Source organism: Jaculus jaculus, chromosome 17 (genome assembly GCF_020740685.1).
Source record: "Jaculus jaculus isolate mJacJac1 chromosome 17, mJacJac1.mat.Y.cur, whole genome shotgun sequence".
Taxonomy (NCBI): Eukaryota; Metazoa; Chordata; class Mammalia; order Rodentia; family Dipodidae; genus Jaculus; species Jaculus jaculus.
The window spans coordinates 29687075-29700671 of NC_059118.1; positions in this window are offsets into that span (position 1 = coordinate 29687075).

A 13597-nucleotide genomic window follows, 5' to 3' on the forward strand; every position below is an offset into this window, starting at 1 on the left:
ATGACCTAGTGCATTCATTTTTATTGTTTCCTCTGAGGACTAAACCCGGGCCCTTACACATACCAAGAATGCACTACCACAAAGCTACACTCCAGCACCTCTGTTGGTAGTTACTAATCACTTAGAGAATCTGATTAAAGTTTGGGTTCTCTCTAGGGGGAAAAATAATTACATGTATGCTTGACTTTACATTCGATCTCCAACTGAAGTTGTAAAGAATTTAGGGAGGTATGATTAAAAAAAAAGCAAAAACATTTTTATTTGTAAGGGGAGAAAGAGAGAGAATGAGTGTGCCAGGGTCTCGCCACTGAAAACAAACTCCAGATGCATCACTTAGTGCATCTGGCATTACATCATTACTTAGATACTGGGGAATCGAACCTGGGCCATCAGACTTTATAAACAAGTGCCTTTAACTGCTAAGCCATCTCTCCAGCCTGGGAGTTATAATTTTTATATTTTACCTTGTCTTAGCACACTGGAAGGTAAATAGGCCCAGCTAGGGAATTATCAATGGTTGATAGTCTTTTGGAAGAAAGTATTGTGAGATCTGAATGACAGACTGTATAGTTACACCCCAGATCTTGCTAGAGAAATGGCTAGCATTCTTAGCACGACTTTCATCCAGCACTTGTGAGGCTGAGGAAGGAGAAGCACCAGAAGTTCAAGGGTAACCTGGTCTATAGACGGAGTTCCGGGTCAGTCTGAGTTACAGTGAGACCCTGTCTCAAAAAGCAAAAACAAGCCGGGCATGGTGGTGCATGCCTTTAATCCCAGCACTTGGGAGGCAGAGGTAGGAGGATCGCCATGAGTTCGAGGCCACCCTGAGACTCCATAATGAATTCCAGGTCAGCCTGAGCTAGAGTGAGACCTTACCTCGAAAACAAAAAAAAAAAAAAAAAAAAAAAAAAAGTAACAACAACAACAAAATCCTTAAGGTGTAATGATTTGTTAATGCATGGGTATTTAAAGTTTTATTAAGGGGCTAGAAAGATGGCTAGTGGTTAAGGCACTTGTCTGCAAACCCTAAGGTCTCAGGTTCAATTCCTCAGAACTCACATAAGCCAGATGCACATGGTGGCACGTGAGTCTGGAGTTCATTTGCAGTGGCTAGAGGCCCTGGCACATCTATTCTTTCTCTGTCTTTCTCTAATAAATAAATGGCTTGGTTCCCCAGGTTCTACGTTAGCCAGATGCACAAGGGGGCGCACGCGTCTGGAGTTCGTTTGCAGTGGCTGGAAGCCCTGGCGTGCCCACGCTCTCTCTCTTCCCTCTATCTGTCTTTCTCTCTGTGTCTGTCACTCTCAAATAAATAAATTAAATATATATAAATATATATATATATATATATATAAAGTTTTATTAACTTGGACATTGAAAATATTCAATTAAATAAATCCTTGAGAATCTGTCATGTGCTGTGCTTTTCATGTTAACAAAGCTGTACAATATGCACTTTCAGCTCTCTAGAAGTTTACAGAATTAGAGAAGTAGTTGGTAGGTGTATAGATGACACAAAAGAAAGCAAAAGGCAAAGGGCAGAAAGAGAAAATCAAAATAGATGGACTGGTTGGAGGGAGGAAGGGGTTCAGTAGAAGGATATGGGGGAGGGGATAAGAAAGAGTGATAAGAGATGATTGTGATGAAAATACATATATAAAAATTATCACCAGGGAGCTGGAGAGATGGCTTAGCAGTTAAGGCATTTGCTGCAAAGCCTAAGGACCCAGGTTCGATTCCCTGGTACCTATGTAAGCCAGATGTACATCTGTCTGGAGTTCATTTGCAGAGGTTGGAGGCCGTGGCACACCCATTCTCTCTAATAAATAGATAAATAAAAATAAAATATTTTTTAAAAATTGTCAACAGGCATGGTGGCAAATGCTTTTAATCCCAGTACTTGGGAGGCAGAGGTAAGAGGATTGGTGTGAGTTCAAGACCAGCCTGAGACTACATAGTGATTCCCTAGTTAGCCTGGGCTACATCAAGACCATGCCCCCCCCCCAAAAAAAATTGTTGGGCTAGAGAAATGGTTTAGCAGTTAAGGCATTTGCCTGCAAGGGCAAAGAACCTCGGTTTGATTTCCCAGGACCCACGTAAGCCAGATGCACATGGTGGTACATGCATCTGGAGTTCATTTGCAAGTGGCTGGAGGCCCTGGCATGCCCATCCCCTCTCTTTCTCTCTCCCCCTATCTATCTCTCTCTGTGTCTGCCTCTTTCCCTCGCTCACTCTCTTAAATGAGTAAATAAATAAAAATAATTTTTAAAAGTCAATAAGCCGGGTATGGTGGCACACACCTTTAATCCCAGCACTCAGGAGGCAGAGGTAGAGGATCACTATGAGTTTGAAGCCACCCTGAGACTACATAGTGAATTTCAGGTCAGCCTGAGCTAAAACCAAGACCCTACCCAGAAAAACTAAAAGAAAGAAAACAAAGTTAATAAAATTAATTAAGGCCAGGTGTTGTGGTGGCACACACTTTCAATCCAGCACTTGGGAGGCCGAGGTAGGAAGATTTTTTTTTTTTTTTTTTTTGGTATTTCATATTTTTTTTCTAATAGCTGTCTGTGGAGTACTTAGGAGATTTTAGGATTTTTTTTCTCAATTTTTATTAACATCTTCCATGATTATAAAAAATATCCCATGGTAATACCCTCCCTCCCTGAGGTAGGAAGATTTCAGTGAGTTCAAGGCCAGTCCTATAACTATGGAATGAGTTTCTGGTCAGCCTGAGCTAAAGTGACACCTCACCTTGAAAATAAATTTAAAAAAATTTTAAAGGTCATTTAAATATCTAAGGGGCCGAGAAGATGGCTCAGCAGTGGGTGCTTGCTTGCAAAGTCTGACGGTCAGGTTTGATTACCCAGTTCTCACATAAAGCCAGATGCACAAAAGAACACACAGATCTAGAGTTCATTTACAGTGGCAGGAAGCCCTGGCATATCAACTCCCCCACCCCGTCTGCCTTTCTCTCTGTGTCTCTTGCAAACAAATAAAGAAATAATAAAAATTCTCCATAGAATTTTACTATACGTCCAGTATCTCAATCTTCCAGGCATAATTGCAGCTAGGCGGTTTTGGTCTTCCTGATTATGTTTTTCTCCTTTCTCTTTTCTGACCCAATATAAAGCTTTTTCCTTTCTTTTTTTTAAGATGAAAATTTTAAAATATATATATATATATTTTTAACTTTTTTGTTTATTCTTATTTATTTGAGAGCAACAGAGAGAGAAAGAGGCAGAGAGAAAGAGAGAGAGAATGGACGCGCCACGGCCTCCAGCCACTGCAAATAAATTCCAGACGCATACGCCCCCTTGTGCATCTGGCTAACGTGGGTCCTGGGGAATCGAGCCTCGAACCAGGGTCCTTAGGCTTTACAGGCAAGTGCTTAACCGCTAAGCCATCTCTCCAGCCCTTAAGTATATTTTATTTATTTATTTATTTGAGAGAAAGAGGCAGAGAGAGAGAGAATAGGCACACCAGGACCTCCAACCACTGAAAATAAACTCTAGATGCATGCATCCCTTTGTGCATCTGGCTTAAATGGGTCCTGGAGAGCCAAACTGGGATCCTTTGGTTTTGCAGGCAAGTGCCTTAACTGCTATACCATCTCTCCAGCCCTTTCTTTTCTTTTTTAAATATTTTATTTTTATTTATTTGAGAGAGAGAGAGAGAAAAGTAGGCAGAGATACAGAGAGAGAATGGGCGTGCCAGGGCCTCCAGCCACTGCAAACGAACTCCAGATGTGTGCACTTCATTGTGTATCTGGCTTATGTAGGTCCTGGGGAATTGAACCTAGGTCCTTTGGCTTTGCAGGCAAGTGCCTTAACCATTAAGCCATCTCTCCATCCCTAAAAAGCTTTTTCTAATACTGCATTATATTGGTTAGCTTCCCTTTACTGCAGGCTTACCAGGCAGAAGCCCTGCATGTGTGTATGTTTGTATGTTGCATTGTCATCTAAAATTCATTGCAAATCCTCTGAGTCGAGGCCATTTCTAAGTAACTCTCCCAGTTGGTGCTCCACTCCCAGGGCCATGTTCTTACAGACTGCACTGCACTGCTGCTTTTCGTTAACTCCTGCTATGAAACTGTTGTGCAGTTCAGAACATGCAGTAAAATGACAAGAACAGGTGGCAGGTATAGGGAGACAGAAACATTGCAAGATTAAACTGACTTTCTTTTCTTCCTTTTTTTTTGTTTGTTTGTTTTTCGAGGTAGGGTCTCACTCTGGCCCAGGCTGGCCTGGAATTAGCTCTGTAGTCTCAGGGTGGCCTTGAACTCATGGCGATCCTCCTACCTCTCCCTCCCAAGTACTGGGATTAAAGGCGTGCGCCACCACGCCCGGCTTTAAACTGACTTTCAAAATATTGATGCCTCAGACCTCCCAACCCACATCCCACCCAACACCTTTAATCACCTTCCTAGTCTTGCTTTTTTTCCTTTCTTTTTTTTAATTTAATTTTTATTAACATTTTACATGATTATAAAAAAATATCCCATGGTAATATCCTCCCTGCCCCCCCCACACTTTCCCCATTGAAATTCCATTCTACATCATATTATCTCCCCATCTCAATCATTGTACTTACATATATACAATACCAACCTATTAAGTACCCTCCTCCCTTCCTTTCTCTTCCCTTTATGTCTCCTTTTTAACTTACTGGGCTCTGCTACTAATTATTTTCCTTTTCACGCAGAAGCCCAATCATCCCTGATGACGTAGAACATCTTTTTAGATGCTTATATGCCATTCGTATTTCTTCCTTTGAGAATGCTCTATTTAGCTCCAAAGCCCATTTTTGATTGGATGTTTGATTTCTTATTATTTAACTTTTTGAGTTCTTTGTATATCCTAGATATTAATCCTCTATCAGATATATAGCTGGCGAAGATTTTTTCCCATTCTGTAGGTTACCTCTTTGCTTTTTTCACTGTGTCCTTTGCAGTGCAAAATCTTTGTAATTTCATGAGGTGCCAGTGATTAATCTGTGGTTTTATTGCCTGAGCAATTGGGGTTGTAATCAGAAAGTCTTTGCCAAGACCAATATGTTGAAGGGTTTCCCCTACTTTTTCCTCTAGCAGTTTCAGAGTTTCAGGTCTGATGTTAAGGTCTTTAATCCATTTGGACTTAATTCTTGTGCATGGCGGGAGAGAAGAATCTATTTTCATCCTTCTGCAGATATATATCCAGTTTTCCCAACACCATTTGCTGAAGAGGCTGTCTTTTCTCCAATGAGTATTTTTGGCATTTTTATCGAATATCAGGTGGCTATAGCTACTTGGACTTACATCTGGGTCCTCTATTCTGTTCCACTGATCTACATGTCTGTTTTTGAGTCGGTACCATGCTGTTTTTGTTATTATGGCTCTGTAGTATAGGTTAAAATCAGGTATGGTGATACCTCCAGCCTTATTTCTGTTGCTCAGCATTATTTTAGATATTCGAGATTTTTGTGATTCCAAATAAATTTTTGGATTGTTTTTTCTATTTCCATGAAGAAAGCCTTTGGAATTTTGATAGGGATTGCATTAAATGTGTAGATTGCTTTGGGTAAGATTGCCATTTTCACAATATTGATTCTTCCAATTCAGGAACAAGAGATGTTTCTCCACTTTCTAGTGTCTTCTGCAATTTCTTGCTTGACTGTTTTAAAGTTCTCATTGTAGAGATTCTTTACTTCCTTGGTTAGTTTTATTCCAAGTTACTTTTTTTTTTTTTTTTTGATACAATTGTGAATGGGAGTGATTCTCTGATTTCACCCTCTGTGTGTTTGTTGTTAGCATATATGAAGGCTACTGATTTCTGTGTATTTATTTTGTATCCTGCTACCTGGCTGTAGGTTTTGATCAGCTCTAACAGTTTCCTAGGAGAGCCTTTAGGGTCCGTTATGTATACAATCATGTCATCTACAAATAATGATAACTTGATCTCTTCCTTTCCAATTTGAATCCCTTCTATGTGTGTCTCTTGCCTTATTGCTATGGCTAAGACTTCCAAAACTATGTTTGTTAAATGAAAGTGGGGACAGTGGACATCCTTGTTTTTTTTTCCTGATTTTAGTGGAAAAGTTTCCAGTTTTCCCCATTTAGTAATATGTTGGCTGTAGGATTGTCATAAATAGCTTTTATTTTATTGAGATATGTTCCTTCTATTCCCAGTCTCTGTAGGACTTTTATCATGAACGGATGTTGGATTTTGTCAAATGCTTTCTCTGCGTCCAATGAGATGATTATATGATTTTTGTCTTTCAACCCATTTATATAATGTATTACATTTATAGATTTGCGTATATTGAACCATCCCTGCATCTCTGGGATAAAGACTACTTTGTCAGGGTGAATGATCTTTTTGATATACTCTTGTATTCTGCTTGCCAATATTTTGTTGAGAATTTTTGCATCTATGTTCATGAGGGAGCTTGGTCTGTAATTTTCTTTTTTTGTTCTATCTTTGCCTGGTTTTGGTATCAGGGTGATGCTGGCCTCATAGAAGGAGTTTGGTAGAAATCCTTCTCTTTCTATTTCCTGGAAAAGCTTAAGAAGCAATGGTGTTAGCTCTTCCTTAAAGGTCTAGTAAAATTCAGCAGTGAATCCATCTGGGCCTGGGCTTTTTTTAGTTTGGAGATTATTGATAACTGTTTGGCTCTCCATGCTTGTTATAGGTCTATTTAAGTGATTAATCTCATCTTGATTTAAATTAGGTAGGTCATATAAATCAAGGAAATCATCCATTTCTTTCAGATTCATACTTTGTGGAGTATATGCTTTTATACTATGTCCCTAGATTTTTTGAATTTCTCTGGAATCTGTTGTGATGTTACCTTGTTCATCTCTGATTTTATTAATTTGTGTCTGTTCTCTCTTTCTTTTGGTCAGATTTGCTAAGGGTTTATCAATCTTGTTTATCCTTTCAAAGAACCAACTCTTTGTTTCATTAATTTTTGGATTTTTGTTTGTTTGTTTCTATTTCATTAATTTCTTCCCTAATCTTTGTTATTTCTTCCAGCCTACTGATTTTTGGTTTGCCTTGTTCTTCTTTTTCCAAGGCTTTAAGGTGATGCATTAGGTCGTTTACTTGCGACCTTTCTAGTTTCTTAATATAGGCACTTAAGGCTATAAATTTACCTCTTAGAACAGCCTTCATTGTGTCCCAGAGATTTTGGTATGTTGTGTTCTCATTATCGTTTGACTCTATAAATTTTTTGATTTCCTTCTTGATTTCTTCATTGACCCATTCACCAGTTAGTAGTGTATTGTTTAGTTTCCATGATTTTGTGTATGCTCTATAGCCTTTCTTGCTACTGATTTGTAGTTTAATTCCATTGTGGTCAGATAGAATGCAAGGAATTATTTCAATTTTCCTGTATTTGTTAAGATTTGCTTTATGTCCTAGTATATGGTCTATTTTAGAGAATGTTCCATGTACTGCTGAAAAGAATGTATATTCTGCAGCTTTTGGATGAAATGTCCTGTATATATCTGTTAGGTCCATTCCTTCTATGACCTCATTTAGTCCAGATGCCTCTCTGTTTATTTTTTCCCAGGATGACCTGTCAATTGATGAGAGTGGGGTGTTAAACTCACCCACCACCACTGTGTTTGGTGTTATCTGTGTCCTTAGTTCTAATAGTGTTTGTTTGATGAATTTGGGAGCACCCATGTTAGGTGCATATATGTTAGGATTGTAATGTCCTCCTGTTGGAGTGTGCCCTTAATCAATATAAAGTGACCTTCCTTATCTTTTTTGACTTACGTTGGACTGATCTACCTTGTCAGATATTAGGATAGCAACCCCTGCTTGTTTTCTAGGCCCATTTGCTTGAAACACCGTTTTGCAACCTTTCACCATGTGATAATGTCCATCCTTTGTAGAAAGGTGAGTTTCTTGGAGACAACAAATTGTAGGATCCTGGTTTTTAACCCAGTCTACAAACCTATATCTTTTGGTTGGGGCATTGAGGCTGTTGATATTAAGAGATATTAAATAAATAATAAATAAAAGTGGGGACAGTAGGGCTGGAGAGATGGCTTAGCGGTTAAGCGCTTGCCTGTGAAGCCTAAGGACCCCGGTTCGAGGCTCGGTTCCCCAGGCCTCACGTTAGCCAGATGCACAAGGGGGCGCACGCGTCTGGAGTTCGTTTGCAGAGGCTGGAAGCCCTGGCGCGCCCATTCTCTCTCTCTCCCTCTATCTGTCTTTCTCTCTGTGTCTGTCGCTCTCAAATAAATAAATAAATAAATAAAACTTAAAAAAAAAGAGAGATTATTGAAAGGTGTGTATTTATGTTTGCCTTTTTTTTTTTTTTTTTTTTTTGTGGTTCTGGTTCTACCTTTGCTTTCTTGTGTTAACTAGTATTTGAGTATTCTTGTTTTTTCCAGGTTCCTTTTATGTGTGCTTTCCCTTTTCTTCAGCATGGAGGATTCTATCAAGTATTTTCTGTAGAGCTGGTTTTGTCTTAAAATATTCCTTTTACCTGCTTTTGTCATGGAATGTCCTTATTTCTCCGTCTATTTGAATGGATAGCTTTGCAGGATAAAGTAACTTTGGTTGACAGTTGTTATCTTTCAGAACTTGGAATACATCACTCTAAGCCCTTCTGGCTTTTAAAGTATGTGTTGAATAATTTGCTGTAATCCTGATGGGCTTGATTTTGTTGGTAACTTGATTTTTCTCTCCAACTGCTTTCAATATTTTTTCTTTGGTTTGTGTGTTTGGTAGTTTGATTATAATATGGCGAGGAGAGGTTCTTTCTGGGTTTTGTCTGGCTGGGGTTCTAAAGGCTTCCTGTATCTGCATTGGCACCTCTTTCCCAATTTGGGGGAAGTTTTCTTCTATGATTTTGTTGAAGATGCCTACTATGCCTTTTGAGTGGAAGTCTCCTTCTACTATGCCCTGAATTCTTATATTTGATCTTTTTATAGTGGCCCGAATATCATGAAATTCCCACTCATACTTTTTTATAAGTTTGTCTTTCTCTTTGCTGGACTGTGTTAGATCTGCCACCTTGTCTTCTAGCTTATATATTCTGTCCTCTCCTTCATCCATTCTACTGGTGAGATTTTCTACAGAGTTTTTTATTTCATTAACTGTGTTCTTCATTGCTAGTAATTCTGACTGGTTTTACTTTATTATTTCTATTTCCTTATTTATGTCTTGTATTGCCTTCTTTATTTCATGAAGTTGGTGTCCTGTGTCTTCTTTGATTCCTTTGATTTCCTCTTTGAGTTCCTCTTTGACTCCTTTGATTTGTTCTCTGACTTCTTTTTTTTTTTAATTTTTATTAACATTTTCCATGATTATAAAATATATCCCATGGTAATTCCCTCCGTCCCCACCCCCACACTTTCCCATTTGAAATTCCATTCTCCATCATATTACCTCCCCATCTCAATCATTGTACTTACATATATACAATACCAACCTATTAAGTACTCTCCTCCCTTCCTTTCTCTTCCCTTTATGTCTCCTTTTTAACTTACTGGCCTCTGCTACTAACTATTTTCATTCTCACGCAGAAGCCTAATCATCTGTAGCTAGGATCCACATATGAGAGAGAACATGTGGCGCTTGGCTTTCTGGGTCTGGGTTACCTCACTTAGTATAATCCTTTCCAGGTCCATCCATTTTTCTGCAAATTTCGTAACTTCATTTTTCTTTACCGCTGAGTAGAACTCCATTGTATAAATGTGCCACATCTTCATTATCCACTCATCTGTTGAGGGACATCTAGGCTGGTTCCATTTCCCAGCTATTATAAATTGAGCAGCAATAAACATGGTTGAGCATGTACTTCTAAGGAAATGAGATGAGTCCTTAGGATATATGCCTAAGAGTGCTATAGCTGGGTCATATGGTAGATCAATCTTTAGCTGTTTTAGGAACCTCCACACTGTTTTCCACCATGGCTGTACCAGATTGCATTCCCACCAGCAGTGGAGAAGGGTTCTTTTTTTTCCACATCCCCGCCAACATTTATGATCATTTGTTTTCATGATGGTGGCCAATCTGACAGGAGTGAGATGAAATCTCAATGTAGTTTTAATCTGCATTTCCCTGATGACTAGTGACGTAGAAAATTTTTTTAGATGCTTATATGCCATTTGTATTTCTTCCTTTGAGATGTTCTCTGACTTCTTTGAACATATTTACAATCATTCTTTTGAAATCTTTCTCAGGCATTTCCTCTAACTCGTTCTCACTGGAGGTCATTTCTGATGCATTAATACTGTTAGCTGGATTTATATCGTCTTGCTTTTTAGTGTTTCTTGTGTTACAATGTACATAGTTTTGAATCTTGGATTAAGTTAATGCTTGGATTTTCTAGGTAGCTAGGTATTCTTTGCTGTATCAATTGATTTGATGTTATATATCTTCAGGATAGGAGCTTAAGGAGTTAGGAGTGGCTCTTAAGGCTCTCAGGATATCTACAAAGGTGTTCCTAGGGGTTGAGTTTCCCTGCTATAGGAGTATTCAAGTAGGCTGAGTGGAATAAGATACAAGTAGATTCTAAAATTGAACTAAACACTGTACACATTCAATCACATACAGCCCCGAATATTTATGCAAGAGTAGTTATTATAACAACCAGATCCTCTATCAACAAAGAGGTTAAGATTTCTGGTCTGTTGAGGGATCCAAGTCAGCTTGTGACCAAGTGAGACCCTTCCCTGGTGCAATCAATCCCAGTTACCTTTTTGGATGATTTTGGTCTCAGTCAAGTTGCTGGCTGGGTCGTTGGGCTGCTGTTCTTATTTCTGGAGCTGGGTACTGGCTTTTCCTGCAGGGCAAACTGAGGCTGGCAACTGTGGCCCTGCAGATCGGCATGCCCGCTGCTGGAACTGCCACTGCTGCTCCTGAAGCTGTCGCTGCTGGATCTGTCACCGCTGCTGCTAAAGCTGCCACTGCTGCGTCTGTCGCCTCTGCTGGGTCCACTGCTGCTGCTGTCCCTGCTGCTGCTGCTTTCGCTGCCACTGCTGGATCCTCCACTGCTACTGATGGATCTGCGAGTGCTGCCTCTGAAGCTGTTGCTGCTGGATCTGCTGTTGCTGCTGCTACTGGATCTGCCGCTGCTGGGGCCACTGCTGCTGGGGCCGGAGCCGCTGATGTTGCTGCTTGGGTCCCGCTGTCGGCTTAAGTTGGTGTGGCTGATCCCAGGACGCTGCTCTATTCGCTGGAGCTGGGCTCAGGCGGTGGGGGAGGGGAGGGAGCCGCAGCTGCTCTGGTTCTCCTTGCTCCACGTGTTTTTCTACCTCGCGGTCTGCTCCTTTGATGCTCACTGCCACTCTCCCTTCACGTTTCCTGAGTTGCGGAGAGCGTGGTTTGAGGGGAAGCGCCCGCACCTGGCTTTTCCTGCAGCTTGAGCCGAGTCTGGCAGCTTTCTGGTGCACTGCTGCCGCCGTGGTCGGCAGACCTGCGGGGGTCGCTTTTGCTGGCCTGTGCCGGCCTTGGATGCTCTGGATCTCTTCTACTTCTCCACTGCCATTTTGATTTCCTGTACACCTCACTTTTTAGTAAAAGTGTGTATTTTGGTGAGTTTTTTTCGGTCTTTTTCCCCCCTAGGCTGCCTTGGCGTGGTACCTAAGCTGCCATCTTAACCGGAAGTTCCTTTTTATTTTCTTTTCAAGGTAGGGTCTCACTCCAGCCCAGGCTGACCTGAAACTCACTCTGTAGTCCCAGGCTGGCCTTGAACTCACAGTGATCCTCTGCCTCCAGAGTGCTGGGAGTAAAGGTGTGTGTTGCCACACCCAAACAGTTTCATGGGAGGGGGGTGAATTTATTTCAAGCTTGCAGAATCCAGAGGAAGTTCCACTGGTGGTGGGAGAAGCTGGCTGCCACTCATAAATCCAAGCATAGAGACACCACCAGTAGCCAGCAAGCACGAAAAAGCAGTAAGCAGGGCCCCAGCCAGAGCTCACACTTCTCTGCATAACACTGGGCTAGAATTCAGATTCCCCCCCCCCCCCCCCGCAACACACCTTTGGGCTGGAGCCCAGGATCAACCCTCAGGACACCTCCACCAGCCAGGCAGTTCGAGATCCAACTTAAAAGCTTTTATAAAACACCTGAGCCTATGAGGGACACACATCCAAACTACCATAGCATCTATACATCACATTGGAAGTATTTTCAATCCTAGCACTGCATACAAAGGGGAAACATATTGTCAAAAAGCAATGATCCAGGTATATAAATAAAGACCAAGTCCTAACAATGGCAACTGTAACTCTGACAACTACAACAGGAACCTGGGGGCAGAGAAGAGAAGCCAAAAATCAAAGCTTATTTATTTCTGTGTGTGGGAGTGTGCCTTAATTTGCGCATGAAGGGGAAGGCACAAGGGCCTTGTGCTGCTGCAAATGAACACCAGACACTTGCACTACTTTTTGTGTCCAGCTTGTGTGAGTTGTTTGAGAATTGAACTCTAGCCAGCAGGCCTTACAAGCAAGCACCTTTGGGTGCTGAACCATCTTCTCAACTCTGGTTTTTGTTTGTTTGTTTTTTTTAATTTTGAGAGAGAGAGCCAAGACTTTCAGCCTGCTACACGTGAACTCCAGACGCATGCGCCTCCTTGTGCACATGTGACATTGTGAGCTTGTGTCATGGTACGTCTAGCTGTGTGGGACCTGGAGATTTGAACATGAATTTTTAGATTTCACAGGCAAGTGCCTTAACTGCTAAGCCATCTCTCTAGCCCTTGTTTGTTTTTTAATTTGCAAGGAGAGAGCCAAAGAGAGAACAGTCATCCCTGGGCCTCTTGTTGCTGCAGATGAACTCCAGATGAATGCACCACTTTGTGTATTCTGGCTTTATGTGGGGACTGAGGAATCAAACTTGGGCTGCCCGGCTTTGCAAGAAAGCACCTTTAACTACTGAACCATGTCTCTAGCCCAGTTTTTCTTTTCTTTCTTTCTTTCTTTTTTTTTTTTTTTTTGAAACAGGTACTCATGTAGCCCAGGCTGGTCTCAAACTGGCCATGTAGCCAAAGACAGCCTTGAACTCCTGATTCTTCTGCCTGCCTCTCAAAGATTCTGGCTGTGTTACCACCATGCCTAGCATTCAACCAAAAGTCACAATATTCAAAGGAGAAGTGAAAAGGGAGGGAGCAGGAGGGAGGAGGGAAATGAAGGCCAAAGAGAGACAGATAGCAACAGAAACCGAGTAAATGAAGTGTGTTATTAGAAAGAGAGGAAAGGGACCAAAGAGGAAACCAGCTTCAGAAGCCAGCATAGGCAAGATAGAAACTCACCTCCAATCAAAAGGCAGATTTGCTAGGCTTGGTGGCACATGCCTTTAATCCCAGCACTCAGGAGGCAGAGGTACAAGGATTGCTATGAGTTCTAGGCCGCCCTGAGACAAATAGTAAATCCACACCAGGCTGGGCAAGAGTAAAACCGTACCTCAAAAAAACAAGCCATCAAACAGAGAAGTCCAGGCCCAGATGGATTCACCAGTGAACTTTTAAAATTATTTATTTATTTATTTATTTACTTATTTATCTGAGAGAGAGAAAAGAGGCGGAGAGAGAAGGGGCTCGCCAGGGCCTGTAGTCACTGCAAACAAACTCCGGACACACGTGCCACCGCTGTAACATC